We start from the raw sequence: 12,283 nt of genomic DNA on the forward strand, positions 1-12,283 counted from the left end.
AACTCTCTCTTTTCTTTTCGCTCTTATTCCCGAGTCCTTCTATATATCGCGTTGCACGGATTGATAGAGGAACCTTGACGGTTCGACGGCGATGCGAGCTTTACGTAACATCCTCTCTTCCTCTTTCTCTATCTCTCTCCCTCGCTCTTTCTCTCGTGGTCGAGAGAGCTGGTGGCCGGGATACGCGTTCGTAGAGGATCGGTGGTAGGAGATCGTTGAATCACGATGTTGAGAGATTGGAGGATTGTTCTGGGACTGAGGAGAGATGAGCAAGCGGGATTAGTCGGGTGTTTTTTTGCGGTCCAGGTTTAATGCGAGGAATACCGTGATCATGTTCCCAGGATTCCCTGCGAGTTCCCCGAACGTAAGATTAACCCTCCGTGGTTGAACGGCTCTGTTAAAAATCGTCGCATCATTCTTTAGAAACATTTTCACGTGGAACATGTGGACAATAATATTCGCCGTTTCCCCAAGAAAATTCATTCGTCCACAAGAGGCCTGGTGCGTCGGAAACACCCGCTGTCCACGGACACCGGGGAACATCCACGGTCCGCAAATTGAACGTCTTAGCCGGGGGCTAGCACCGGAGCTAAGAAAACATTGGTCCAGATCGTTAGGCGACAACCTTAAACATTTACCGTGTGCAGGTTGTCGCGACACGGTCGTGTACAAATGCGGGTTAGGAAACGTCCGGGCAGGTACACGGCGCTTTAGGTTAGAGGGTGGTTAGAGGGTAGTGTCCAAGCTAGAGAGACGTAGAGGAGAGAGAGGACCCGCGAGAAGGCTTGCATTGGAATTCAAATAGGAGGTAGAAGGAGGGGTAAATACGGGGGAGGAGAGGTGGTTGGGAGAACCCGAGATTGTAAAATTGGATCGATCCCCATACCCTCTCCAAACCTCCGCTGGTCCCGCTGGTTCGTTTCCCTGTATTTCCCTGTTCTCCGTCCTCTCCGACCACCTCCTGCAGTCCTTGCGTCCTCACCCTCGACTCTGACCTGTTCGGTATAAATACCTCGAAAAGAGAGCTAGAGAGAGCAAGAGAGAGAGAGAGGGGGGGGAGGTCGATATGACAACACGTCAGTCTGATGTGGCCAGAAACGAGAACGAGGAGTTCCCATATACATCGCGCGCCGGCCACCGACGGTTTTGTCATTGAAAAGGAATTTCCTGCTGCTCTTTTTTCCAACCCCTTCTCTTTCCACCCCTCCCTCCCTCTCTCTCTCTTTCTCTCTCGGTCTCTCTCGGTTCGCAGACCGGTTCCCTTTGCCGCGGATCCATTTGCGGTGATTTCAATCCGTGGCAAACGGCGTTCCGGTTTAAGGACGCCGTTTCGCCTCTCGTTCGCGCTCGCTCGAGGAGAGCGTGATGTGATTACACACCGGACGACTGCCAACTCCGTCTCTCTTCATCTTTCTACCTTCTCTCTCTCTCGCTTTCGAGTTGTAAGAGCCTCGCGACGAGCCACGGAGTTTAACGGATGAAAGCTTTCGCGAATTACCGTTCGCGAGACGCGACGGGATCCCTCTCCTCTTCCACTGCGTGTCCCAGTAGTAATTCGACAGAGTGAAACGAGGAGAAGAATCGCTGCACGCCCGATCATGCTTCTTGCCGCGAAGACCACGCGCGGTTCTGGGGATCGAGGACCGCCACTGATGCGAGTGCTAGACGAACGAGCGCTCCGCCATCTTTTCTCCTGCATGAAGATTGGGGTGAGCGAGGAGATTTTTTTTAGATTGAAATGCTGCTGTGCCGAGACGCGTTTTCAGGGGGATCGGGGTTGCTCCGTTTTGGGTTAGGGGGGCAGAGAAATTGGATGAGGAACGTCGACGAACGTCGTACGGGGTAAACGTTCTCTTCCAACGAATAGGAACAGCTCCGTTAAACCTTGCTGATCCTGAGCTGAACAACACTCGACTGAACGAGACTCGATTTACAATACTTCCTTCTTTTGTTGATCTCTATTGAGTTGCGGATATTCCTGTTCGAAAAGAGTAACAGATAACAGTGATATAAATGAGGATATTGAGATACTTGGAGATCATAGAAGATTAACTGTAGCCGTAACGAGAGCGAAACATAAACTGATCGTCGTCGCAGATAAATACACTCTATTGAATTACTCGGTATTTAAGAAACTGATTAGCTTGGTCGAGACAGAAAATATAATAGATTTATGCGATGGACAGAATGAATTTTCTTGGGAAAGCTTGGTTTCCCAACTGTAATAATGTTATTATAGTTTTCGCATAGTCTTTTCACTGTGCTGTATGAATTGGAATGTTACAGAACTGATATGCTCGGGATTGTGGACGTTCTTCTAAATTCATTTACTTGGACTTGAAGGGTTGGTCTGAGGACGATCACTGGCGCAATGGTGTTACAGATTGTAACAAGGAATATGTTCTATGTATAATGAGAGAGGAGAGGAGCTGTCTAAAAGCTCGCTCACTTATATGACTTGCGAAGACATCAATATACTCGGGATTGTGGACGTTCTTCTAAATTCATTTACTCGGACTTGAAGGGCTGGATTAAGGACGATCAAAGCTGGCGCAATGGTGTTGCAGATTGTAATAAGGAATATGTTCTATGTATAATGAGAGGAGAGAGGAGAGGAGCTGTCTAAAAGCTCGCACACTTGTGACTTGCGAAGACATCAATATGCTCGGGTTCGCGGACGTTCTTGAAAATTCATTTACTTGTACAGATTCTGACAAGGAAGATGTTCTACAATGAACTCGCTAAAAAATCGAGCAACTCTCACATTTTGAGCAAAACGAAGGAAAACGCTTATTTGCCCGTTGGTCATCAGGATCGAGATATCGGGGGCGTCGAGGTCGACCGTGGTTTCCGGCGAAATATTCGTATAACGTGGCGAAGTTGTATTATGGCTGGCACCAGGAGAGGGAGAGAGCGAGAGAGAGAGAGAGAGAGAGAGACTCGAGCGTCGGTTGGAAGTTGAGAAGTCTTTGGTGTCAGCAACAGCAGCCCAATGCGCCCCTTTCCCTCCCCCTCGGCGAAACCTATCTCTCTCTCTCTCTCTTGCGCGCACGATTGTTCTCTCTCTCTTTCTTTCCTCCCTTCTCTTGCCAATGAACTCGCCCACTTGTTCACGGTAGGATCAAGTAATTAGTTACGTAGCCGTGAGCCTTGTACCACAGCAAGCCCAGGGCAGCCGAAAACCTCTTCGTCTACCGGCAACAACAACAGCAACAGCAGCAACTACAACCACCGGCGTCATTCTCGGGCAGCCGAGGCAGCGACGAACGAGCTGCCAACAGCCACCGGTTTCCATTTGTCACGTTCGCGGACTCGGCCGCTACAAAGCGCTCAACCCCCGTCCACGAAATTTCCACCCCAACCTGGAAAATCGTCCGTACACCGCCCGCCCGGAGATCATACTAACCGGAAACCGTTTCTGATGCATCGATCGTACTGACCCCTCGGAAAGTCTCCGAAAGATCATTGTCTCACGTCCACGAAATGGATCCTGGAAAGTTGTCAGGAACCGTGTAATCAACTTCATCATTCCAATAACTGTAATATGATAAATTATAAAACCGGTCATTTGACCGGCAACGACAGGTTCAGTGTTAAACTGGCATGTTAAGAACATGTGTAATAATTGGACTGCGGATCTTTATGCATTTTTAAGGCTTATTCGACAGAATTCACTAAGATTTTTATTTGCTTTGGATCTTCGTTTCATGTGACTCTCTTAAAATTTGTCAATAAATTTGAAAATTGCATAAACACGAATTTCAAAAGTTTCCCAAGATCAATGAAATCGATAAGAGGTCCGTAATAACTGTTTCCATGGTCCAGATATTTTAATTGAATTTCGGAACGATGCAGGCCGGATGTCGCCCCGGATGTCTAAATAAAACGGAGACGTCTTCGCGAAGGAGATCAAACCAAATCGGCTTTCGCCGAGGCTTCCGGGGAGCCGGAGGCCCCGGGGTGGACGTCGAGGGGTTATTCTTAATATTTGTAAGGTTTTCATCTGGAGAGGGTGGTCTACACAGTCTCCAGAGAGGGTAGGGACGGGGGTCGCAACCCTCGAACATCGCTCGAAATACGCAAATCCCGGATTACAGGATCATCTTCTCGCGTTCAGAGCGTTTCAAACAATTTGTTACATACGTTTCGATCGATTCGTCGAACTGATGATCCAAATGTTTCAAATATTTCTCTATCGAATCCCTTCTCCAGGATGCTGACGACGATGATGAGGATGATGATAATGAGAATGAAGATGATGAGAAGGTTTCAACCGCACACACGTGTCCCGATCAGTTCGATCGAATTTTCCTCTGGTGGAAGAAGTGTGCTGATGATGACGCCGACGATGTGCAACGACGGAAGGAATTAATTAACGGTCCCCGGGATGTTTGATCCAGCTCCGAGTAGGGAAACTCGCCGATTCTCTCGCACTACTTTGACAATTCGAACGTTAATTTGTGGGAAATCGGATTGAATAATTAGCGAGGGTTGCGGGATCACGAGATCACTCGAGGTTGCTATATTAGTATAAATTCGATCGTTCGGTGGCAGCCTCTATCTCCGTGCGAAGCAGCTTCCTTCTTCTCCGTGCACGGTTATTGCCTCAAACAGAATTCGCGAAATAAAAATGTATTGAATTGTTAGAAACAGAAGATACTGTTCTAATTTTAAATTGGAAGCAAGTAGGAATTGATTTCTCTCTTCAGTTATTCGGGTAAAAATCCCTACGGAACGTTTCGATGTTGTTAAATATTTTTCACATTTCCATAAAATAAAAAGTAAATCGAGCCTTGTCGTTTTTGTAAGCTGCAACAGTTTAATGTTGGGTAGGTTTAGTGTTACGAAATGGGGTGAATAATAACGGGGGTTGACCGAACTGCGTTTAATTAATTTTGTGAACATTTCAGCGATCGATTCAGATGATTGAGGTAAAAATCCCTACGGAACGTTTTGATGTTGTTAAATATTTTTCACATTTCCATAAAATAAAAAGTAAATCGAGCCTTGTCGTTTTTGTAAGCTGCAACAGTTTAATCACTGCGTAGGTTTAGTGTTACGAAATGGGGTGAATAATAACGGGGGTTGACCGAACTGCGTTTAATTAATTTTGTGAACATTTCAGCGATCGATTCAGATGATTCGGTGTAACGAGCACACGGAGAAACCGACAGCAGGAGAGTGTGAGTGAAGCAGCGCCGGGAGAAGCAACGATTGCCGCCATAATGCTCGCATTATCGAGAAGAAAGAGCACACAGCGGAGTGTCGCAGGAGCACGAACGCATCGGATACAAAGGGGCCCGGGCGCGAAAGAGCTTGGTAATGGCAGTGGTCGGATTGTTTCAGCGGGTATTTCGCGGCGTTAAAACACAAATTAGTGGCTTCAGCTGAATAACGTCGATGTCGAGAGGTGGGGGCGAGAGGAGGCGGAGTCGTAGCTACTTTAATTGCTGGCTACAATAGCTCCGTTTTATATTTCCTTTCGCCTCCGCGCGCACGTATTTCCCTATTCACGAATCTTTTAATAACGAGAGGGATAGAGAGAGAGAGAGAGAGAGAGTATAGCTACGGTGAAACGTAGCCGCCGCCGCCGCCGTTTCCTCGTGTCGCCTATTGAATTCACCTTCTCGACCGAGCAACGGCGGCGGCGGCGGTGGCTGGCACAGCCTTTATGAACGATCCCGGTGTGCCTGCGTTTGTGAACGTTGTGCCACGTTTGATACGGCCTGGCAATTAAGTTGCCGCGCTTTCCGCCCGCGACCACCAGTTTCAGCTTGTACACGACGATGAGGCCAGAATGGGATAGAGAGAACGAAGAGAGAGGGAGGGACAGAGAGAGAGAGAGAGAGAGATGGTGGAAGTGGAGAGGCTCGATGGAGAAAAGGGAAAGATTAAGGAGCGTTTTTATGGACGAGGACACTCGCGCGGAAAAACAGTGGGCGCTCTCTTCGAGTTCTCAGTCTCGGCTGATCAATATAACCCGGCCAGAGGCCTCCTCCGGTAAGGGCTCGTTCAATTAGTTCGGTAATTATCGATTCCCCGGCATAATTGACTTACTCTTAATGCAGAATTCGTCGTACCGTCAAACGGAACGTTCTCTACCGGCACACGGCCGCGAACGATGCATATTTCGCGGTACTCCTCTCTCTTTCCTTCTCTCTTGTTATGTATAGTATAGCGAACTACCCCTCCCCCTCCCCCTCACCCCTCCGGCAGAGTTGGTCACCAAGTAGTGCTTCGCGATTCTTCAAAGGAGAGGCGTGTTTGCCGGGGAACGATGGCCCCCATTATCGATGCCATATTTAATTCCGACCGGTAATTAAACGACAGTCCTCCACCGCGGGTCGTTAACCCTACCCCCGTTTTCGCGTATTATACTGCCTTGGCGAACCATTTGTTTGATACTGTGAGCACACCGTCCCTTTTTTTCTCTCTCTCTCTCTCTCTCGCTCTGGTTCCCTTCTTCTTTTCTCATCGCTCTTTTTTTCCATTACTTGCTGCAAGCTTTCTTCGCAACGATTTCACTGTAGCGAGTCTCCTAAGAGTCCAGACTCCCAAATTCTCTCATAAAACCCATTTTCAACCTGTTGTTCCTGCAGAGTGGCCGGTTGAGTTGCTTTCGTTGGGTCTGATTTCAGCTGGCTCTTTTATGCGAGCAGCTGTTGAGAATCTAGAGGCTCACGAACAATCTAGGGAATCTAGAGGCTCAAGAAGAATCTACAGGATCTGGAGGCTCAAGAAGAATCTAGAGGCTCAAGAAAAATTAAGAAGAATCTAGAGGCTCAAGAAGAATAAAGAAGAATCTAGAGGCTCAAGAAGAATCAAGAAGAACCTAAAGGCTCAAGAAGAATCTAGAAGACTGAAGATGAATCTAGAGAATCCAGGGGCTCAAGAAGAATCGAGAAGAACCTAGAGGCTGAGGAAGAATCTAGAGAATCTAGAGGCTCAAGAAGAACCTAGAAGACTGAGAAAAAATCTAGAGAATCTCAAAAATCTAGAGAGGCTCAAGAAGAATCTATAGTCTATAGGCTCCAGAAGAATCTAGAGGCTCAAGAAGAATCGAGAAGTATCTAGAGGCTCAAGAAGAATCAAGAAGAATCTAGAGGCTCTAAAAGAATCTAGAGAATCTGTAGGCTCAAGAAGAATCTACAAAATGTAGAGGTTCAAGGAGAAATCTAGAGAATCTAGAGGCTCAAGAAGATTCTAGAAGGCTGAAGAAGAACCTAGAGAATCTCGAGGTTCAAGAAGAATCAAGAAGAACCTAGAGGCTGAAGAAGAATCTAGGGGCTCAAGAAGAATCGAGAAGAAACTAGAGGCTCAAGAAGAATCAAAAAGAATCTAGAGGCTCTAAAAGAATCTAGAGAATCTGTAGGCTCAAGAAGAATCTACAAAATGTAGAGGTTCAAGAAGATTCTAGAAGGCTGAAGAAGAACCTAGAGAATCTCGAGGTTCAAGAAGAACCTAGAGGCTGAAGAAGAATCTAGAAGACTGAAGAAGAATCTAGAAAATCTAGAGAATCTAGATCCTCTATAAGGATCGGGAGGTTCATGGTGCCCATAGGGTTCCGCCAGCACCTCATCGATACAGATCCGCCGGAAACAAAGAAGCAGATAATCGTCTCGTTTGCCGGTACTTGGCCGTCGCCGCTGATTCGCCGATCTCGGGATAAAAGAGAGTTAGTATCGTTCGTTGGGGGAGATTTTGCGTCCGTATCCGGTTGATTGTCTGGCGGCCGCGCGCCTCGCCGTCCCGTGTATCCACGACGAGTTAGACAGATCGTTCTCTCCCTGGTTCCCCGCCTTAATCCCCAATCAGCGCCCGGTTTCTGGCCAGAGGTACGCCCGAGCTAGAAAGCGGCCGTTTGCCGAATTAGCGGGAACCTGAATCCTCTGGCAGCAAATGCAAATGGTCGGGCAGGTGGTTTCATATTCCAAGGGTTGGTTGCTCCGGTTCGGGTCGATGGACGACGCTGTTTCGACGCTACGGGGGTGGTGGTGTGGGTGTCTGCAAGTCCCGCTCATTAGCGGCGACACAGCGACGCCGCCACGGCTTTCCCCCCACCCTTTTCAACTCCACCACCCACCACCCACCCACCCTTTCTCTGGCTACGTCACTGCCAATGCGTTGGATACAAGCTGATCCTAGCAACCTTTCGGCTGACGGCGGTGTCGGGCCGACTCGCGAATTTCCGGTGGACGACGCGACGATTAGGCGAGCGATTCGAACCGTGCTTGGAAAATCTTGACGTTCGCCTCGGATTCATTCCTTGCTCTTTGCAGCCACAATGATTAAAACTTCTTAATTTCGCAATAGGAAAATAACTGACAGGACCTGAACAGGCATTGATAATTCGATATCAATGGACAGTAAATATTCTCAGTATAAACTGCTCGCCGGGGTCCACCATCAATTTGGAAACAGCTGATCTAATATTTAACCATTTGCACGAATCTGTTGATATTACAGGTGCAAATAGTTGCAATATTAATATTGCACATCCCAAATATATGTCTAATATAATAACTAATAACATCCATATATTTCGGCAATTAGCTTCGATTAACCCCGAAACATTTCGAACACGTCACGACGTTTAGGTTTCGTTTATTACGAGGGCGGACGTCTCTCCGGATTTCGACCCTAATAGAACAGAAATTAATGGCGCCGCCTTCTCCTCCTCATCTAAGCGTCTCGGGGTCGAGGAAAAAAAAGAAGTTCGTAGCTCTTCCCATTCACGCGACGTTACGAACGAAGTTATGGGACGCCTCGGAAACACCTCCTCGGTCGTGCTCAAGTTAAATTCACCGTGACACACGATTCCGTCGCACGCACGCACTCACACACGATTTACATACCCGTTTAACCGCGAGAAAGGGACACGGGGCGAGAGAAGAAGAAAGATGAGAGAGGGACCGACGGCTGAGAAAGCACCGAGGAGACAAAGAAGCGTCGCGGATTAATAGTAAAGTGTGCCCTCGTTGCAAGACTTGGCGAATGGAGGATCGAAGGAGAAAATCGAGGGGTCATCGGAAACGCCATTTTATTTTTCGGGGACGCGTAATGTTTTCCTTTCCCACCCTCCTCGGGGGGATGATTTGCTTGCCCGCGCAGCCTCACGCACGCCCCTTCGCCGAGATCACTATAGTATCGACTTTTGCCAAGTCGAAGTCCTTCGCTAACTAACACAGGGTGTTTCGTTTATCTGAAAACGGAGATATCTCGTGAGGCACAAGCTTCGTACTTTGCACAAAATTTTGTACTTCCGGCGCGGTCGACGCAGTCATAAAAAAAATAGTTTCCCTACACGATCTCTGTCCCTGCTCGAAATAGGCGACGCACTGTGGTCTAACAGTCAGTTCTAATAAATTAAAAATACCAACTAACAACGTAAATCTGTTAAAATTTATACTTGTATGATAGTTTGATATGTATACTACAATAACAACAGCAAAATTAGTAAATCGCATCGCCGTATTATTGTTGGCAAGACTGTCAACATTCCAGTAACCACATTTTGTTTTTCTGCGTTAGTCAATTGCTACAAATTATAACCTCAAAATATCGAGTTCTTTCTTGAAGTGTGCATAAATTGTGTTAGCATCTTGTTATATATGATATCAACAGTATGGCTGTAACTGGAAATGGTAGGTTTACGTTTCCTTCACACACTTTATGATATATTTGATGAACTGATACTTTTTAAGAAAAATTATTAGAATGTCGTAAGTTCTACAAAATTTGCACGCATTGCGAAATATTCAATTCGAAAGCTTACTTCATCTCCAAAAACGGCGAAGAGAAAACGCGATCCCCCGCAATCCCGTTATCATTTTATTTTAATATTTTAGTAAACGTATCTACGATCACCAGCTCAGAGTTGTTCGAGGAATGGTTCAAATTGAAGAATTTGAAACGAAAGGATTGCGTTAGTGGATTGCTAGACGCTATTTTTACCGGAAGGAATGTGAGCGGACACAATATTGAAAAAAATTTTAAAGAACTTTATCAAAAATATTGATAATCGTTGGAAAATAGGCAATAATTCTAAAGATAGATTTCTGTCAAAACATAAGACTTGGTTAGAATCGACCATAGTGTTCCCCTTTAATGAGATTGACATTCACGAACTTGAACCCGCAAGAGTTGGAAGGCTATTAAAAAATTTTAATGAATGTAGTATTAGACTAAAAATTATTACATTAATAAACAAGTAGTCAGTATTGTAAATTATGTTTTATTCACTTTACTCAAATATTTAAAAATGTCAATTTTTTCCTCGCACAATAATTAATTCGCACTAGAACTGGCTTCTAGACCACTGTGCGACGGGAGCGCGTCGCGGTTCGCGTTTCGCGGGTCACGTGTCGCTGCTCACTTTCTCGAGCCAATATTCGCGCTGGTAAAGAAAACTCGTCGGCCCTTTTCGGCGTGGAACAACGGGTGGGCGCCTCGGATGTAGTAATGAAAAACGCCACGAAGGGATGGCTGGTTGATACGAGAAGGTGGATAGACAGTGGCAGAACGGGGACGGCGATGGCCCTGGACCAGAGCGAGACGGGGGGTGGTAAAACGTGGAGGCACTAGGTGTTCATATCTGCGAGGGGCCGCTGGAACAAGGGTGCAAGAGTAGCCTGGGTATTGTTTGAAATGCGAACACTTAGTAAACCGGCAAGTGAAAAGAGACCCAGATGAGAGGAGGAAAGACACGTGTGCTCTCTCTCTCTCTCTCTCTCTCTCTCTCTCTCTCTCTCTTCTCTGAACAGTAGCAAGAAAAAGAGAGGAGTGATAGCCCGGGCGGGGAGGAGGTAAAAACGAGCAAGAAAAGTACCGTGTATTCCCCCATCTATCCATCCCCCAAACGAGTGGCCATGGCAAAGGCTTTTGCTTTACGCGTTGCAATTTTCCCGTCGGAGATTCATCCTCTTTTCTCTTCCGTCCGCTCGCTCGAAGGTGGGAACGTTGTAGATTGCGAGTGATCGTAATTTTTGTTGTCAAGTCCCTGATTTTATCTAGCGCATTTCGCACTATCGAGGAACGAGAGTATTTGAAGTCGAGCTAAAATCGTGTCAAGAAGAATCTAGAGACTCAAGATCAATCTAGGGAATCTAGAGGCTCAAGAAGAGTCTACAGAATCTAGAGGCTCAAGAAAAATTTACAGAATTTAGAGGCTCAAGAAGAATCTAGAGGTTCAAGATCAATCTAGGGAATCTGGAGGCTCAAGAAGAATCTACAGAATCTAGAGGCTCAAGAAAAATTGACAGAATTTAGAGCCTCAAGAAGAATCTAGAAGCTCAAGATCACACTAGGGAATCTAGAGGCTCAAGAAGAATCTAGGGAATCTAGAGGCTCAAGAAGAATCTAGGGAATCTAGAGGCTCAAGAAGAATCTACAGAATCTAGAGGCTCAAGAAAAATTTAGAGAATTTAGAGGCTCAAGAAGAATCTAGAAGCTCAAGATCAATCCAGGGAATCTAGAGACTCGAGAAGAATCTACAGAATCTAGAGGCTCAAGAAGACTCTAGAGGCTCAAGAAAAATCAAGAAAAACCTAGAGGCTCAAGAAGATGAATCTACAGAATTCAGAGGCTCAAGAAGAATGAACAATTGAAAATTTCGAGTGATCGTAGTTTTTGTTGTCAATTCCCTGCTTTTATCTAGCGCATTTTCGCATTATCGAGGAATGAGAGTATTTGCAGTCGAGCTAAAATCGCGTCCATATTATAATTTTATTGCAGTTAAAATATGGGCAAGCCGGAGAGAGGAGCTAACCCGTTCGCTCCAGATTCGTCGATGCGTCGCGAAGGGCGGCGATCGAAGAGAGGGTTGTCAACCCCTTAGGCGAACCAGCCGACGTAGCGGAAATCCACGTTTATGGCTTTCACAAGCCAGACGAGTATGGCTCGTGGTGTGGGAGGGTCCATCGGGGAACGTCTTGCTAAATTCCCGACTATTTCGACCTCGTCGATCGTTTTAACAATAACTCGAGTTCCGTGCTAGACCACCGGATACGTCGAGGCTAGTTTTAACGCACGCACATGCAAACGCGTCTCCGCGAAATGAAAAGAGCGAAATAAGGAGCTTGCGGAGGGGGGCCAGCGATCACAATGGGGGACCTAAATCGTTGGACGGCTTAACCGCTTTGATTTTCATCCTGGAGACAGCATTCTGAATACCGGATGCTCTGCAATCTCGTCGTTGCCGATATTGGATGTGCTGGCGAATCGCTTTTAAGGTTTGATCCGCGGATTAATGGGATCGAAAAGGATAATTGTGGAGGGGATGGTA

The 12,283-nt window shown here is 46.5% G+C and overlaps 1 protein-coding gene across 1 annotated transcript in view; it reads right to left on the minus strand.

Moving 5' to 3' along the window:
- Nucleotides 1-12,283, minus strand: part of LOC143212539 (protein pangolin, isoforms A/H/I/S) — a 211,524-nt gene that overhangs the window by 8,764 nt on the left and 190,477 nt on the right. The window lies entirely within an intron of this gene.

Source organism: Lasioglossum baleicum, chromosome 10 (assembly GCF_051020765.1).
Source record: "Lasioglossum baleicum chromosome 10, iyLasBale1, whole genome shotgun sequence".
Lineage (NCBI taxonomy): Eukaryota > Metazoa > Arthropoda > Insecta > Hymenoptera > Halictidae > Lasioglossum > Lasioglossum baleicum.